Here is a 3,124-nt window from a genome sequence, read left to right as displayed (position 1 = left end):
AATTCTGACACATTGAGCAGTGCAGGAGTAGGGCGCTGGCCCCATGTGCCAGAGGTGGCGGGTTCAAATCCAGCCAAAAAAAAAAAGAACTAAAAAAAAAATATCTGACACAGAGGGCAGTACCTGTGGCTCAGTGAGTAGGATACTGAGGGTGGCGGGTTTGAACCTGACCCCGGTCAAACTGTAACAAAAAATAGCTGGGCATTGTGGTGGGCGCCTGTAGCCCCAGCTACTCAGGAGGCTGAGGCGAGAGAATTGCCTAAGCCCAAGAACTGAAGGTTGCTGTGAGCTGTGATGCCACGGCACTCTACCAAGGACAACAAAATGAGACTCTGTTTCTAAAAAAAAAAAAAAATTCTGACACAGGCCAGGCACCGTGGCTCCTGCCTGTAATCCCAACACTTGGGAGGCCAAGGTGGGTGAATTGCCTAAGCTTACAGGTTCAAGACCAGTCTGAGCCAGAGCAACACCCTGTCTCTAAAAATAGCTGGGCATTATGGCAAATGCCTGTAGTTCCAGCTGCTTGGGAGGCTGAGGCAAAAGGATCACTTGAACCCAGGAGTTTGAGGTTGTTGGCTCGGCACCTGTGGCTCAAGTGGCTAAGGTGCTAGCCACATACACCTAAGGTGGTGAGTTCAAATCCAGCCTGGCCCACTAAACAACAATGATGGCTGCAACCACAAAATAGCCAGGCACTGTGGCGGACGCCTATAGTCCCAGCTACTTGGGAGGTGGAAGCAGGAGATTCGCTTGAGCCCAGGAGTTGGAGGTTGCTGGGAGCTGTGATGTCACGGCACTCTACCCAGGGGGACAGCTTGAGGCTGTCTTAAAAAAAAAAAAGAATTTGAGGTTGTTGTGAGCTAAGACGTCACAGCACTCTAGCAAGGGTGACCAAATTAGACTCTCTCAAAAAAAAAAAAAAAAAAGAAAAGAAAAATTCTAACACATCCAAACATTTAAGTAACAGGTACCAAATACAGAATTAAAAAGTTGCTAAAAGTCTTTAAATGCTATTAAATTGTCCCAGATTTTTTTTTTTTTTTTGATACAGAGCCTCAAGCTGTCCCCCTGAGTAGAGTGTCATGGCATCACAGCTCACAGCAACCTCCAACTCCTAGGCTCAAGCAAGTCTCCTGCCTCAGCCTCCCAAGTAGCTGGGACCACAGGCACCCACCACAACGCCCGGCTATTTTTTATTTTTTTGGTTGCAGCCGTCATTGTTTGGCGGGCCCGGGCTGGATTCAAACCTGCCACGTTACCTGTATGTGGCTGGCACCTTAGCCACTTGAGCCACAGGCACCAAGCCTGTCCCACATTTTTGTTCCAGGTGTGATTCTTCAACCTTGTTTAATATGCATGTGTCTACCTTCTAAAGGTCACAAAATTCTCCCAGAAGACCCCAGCAACTCATAGCTGTCATAGCCACTTATCAGGAATCAGCAGCCTTGCCAGGGCCCTGTGGGAAGTGACCCCTATCCATCAGGGCAGTCTGAACTTCTGGATGTGAAAAGCTTTGGGCACAGGGGCAGAATAACTGCTACAGGGTCTCTGCCAGGAGTAACGCATTCATCGTTCCAGCAGCCAAGTCCCCACCAGCAAATAGGATGTATTAGAAAACTAAAGGAGAGGCTCGGTGCCTATAGCTCAACCGGCTAAGGCGCCAGCCACGTACACCTAAGGTGGCGGGTTCGAATCCCCAGCCCTGGCCCGCCAAACAACAATGACGGCTGCAATCAAAAAATAGCCGGGCGTTGTGGCAGGCGCCTGTGGTCCCAGCTACTTGGGAGGCGGAGGCAGGAGACTCGCTTGAGCCCAGGAGTTTGAGGTTGCTGTGAGCTGTAATGCCACGGCACTCTACCCAGGGGGACAGCCTGAGACTCTGTCTCAAGAAAAAAAAAAAAAAGAAAACTAAAGGAGAAATCAGTAGTGGTGGGTAGTGGCTCATGCCTATAATCCTAACACTACTGGAAGGCCTAGATGGGAACATCCCTTGAGCTCAGGAGTTCAAGACCAGCCTGAGTAAGAGTGAGAGCTCATGGCTACTAAAAATAGAAAAAATAGCTGGGTCATTGTGATGAATGCCTGTAGTCCCAGTGACTTGGGAGGCTGAGACAGGAGGATCACTTGCGCCTAAGAGTTTGAAGTTACCATGAACTAGGCTGACATCATGGCACTCTAGTTTAGGCAATGAAGATGGGAGGGGAGAGAAGAGGAGAGGGAAGGGAAGAGAGCAGGGGAGGGGAGGATAGGATAGGATAGGATAGGATGATGCCATAGCACTGTACTGAGAGCAACAAAGTGAGACTCTGTCTCTAAAAAAAAAGAAAAGACTCAGTGCCCCTAGTTCAGTGAGTAGGGCGCCAGCCACATGGCGGGTTTAAGCCTGGCCTGGGCCTGCTAAACAACAATGACAACTGCAATGAAAAAACAAAATGGCCAGGTGTTATGGCGGATGCCTGTGGTCCCAGCTACCCAGGAGGCTAAGGCAAGAGAATCACCTGAGCTCAAGAGTCTGAGGTTGCTGTGAGCTGTGACGCTACAGCACTCTACTGAGGGTGACACAGTGGGAAGGCAAGGGGCAGGGAAGGGGAAGGAAAGGAAAGAAAAACAAAGGAGTGACCTACTTTGAAAACACTATCACATTCCAGGCACAGTGGCAGGAGCTCATGCCTATAATCCTAGCACTCAGGGAGGCCAAGGCAGGCAGATGGACTGCTTGATCACAGGAGATAAAGACCAGCCTGAGCATTAAAAATGCCTGTCTCGGCTTGGCGCCTGTAGTTCAAGCCACTAGGGCACTAGCCACATACACTGGAGCTGGCGAGTTCAAATCCAGCCAAGGCCTGCCAAACAACAGTGAGAACCGCAACCAAAAAAGAGCCGGGCATTGTGGTGGGCATCTGTAGTCTCAGCTACTTGGGAGGCTGAGGCAAGAGAATTACTTAAGCCCAAGAGTCGGCTCGGAACCTGTGGCTCAAGTGGCTGGGGCACCAGCCACATACACCTAAGGTGGTAGGTTCGAATCCCCAGCCTGGGCTCGCCAAACGACAATGATGGCTGCAACCAAAAAATGGCCAGGTGTTGTGGCGGGCGTCTGTGGTCCCAGCTACTTGGGAGGCTGGGG

General features: G+C 50.4%; 1 protein-coding gene across 3 annotated transcripts in view; it reads right to left on the bottom strand.

Annotated features, from left to right (window-relative positions):
- DOT1L (DOT1 like histone lysine methyltransferase) overlaps window positions 1–3,124 on the bottom strand; it is a 93,682-nt gene that overhangs the window by 56,612 nt on the left and 33,946 nt on the right. The gene's annotated exons all lie outside the window — the stretch shown is intronic.

Source organism: Otolemur garnettii, unplaced genomic scaffold, assembly GCF_000181295.1.
Source record: "Otolemur garnettii isolate 467f Iridium unplaced genomic scaffold, OtoGar3 scaffold00029, whole genome shotgun sequence".
Taxonomy (NCBI): domain Eukaryota; kingdom Metazoa; phylum Chordata; class Mammalia; order Primates; family Galagidae; genus Otolemur; species Otolemur garnettii.
The sequence above is the reverse complement of the archived record's forward strand: the minus strand, read 5'-3'. Positions and strand labels throughout refer to the sequence as shown.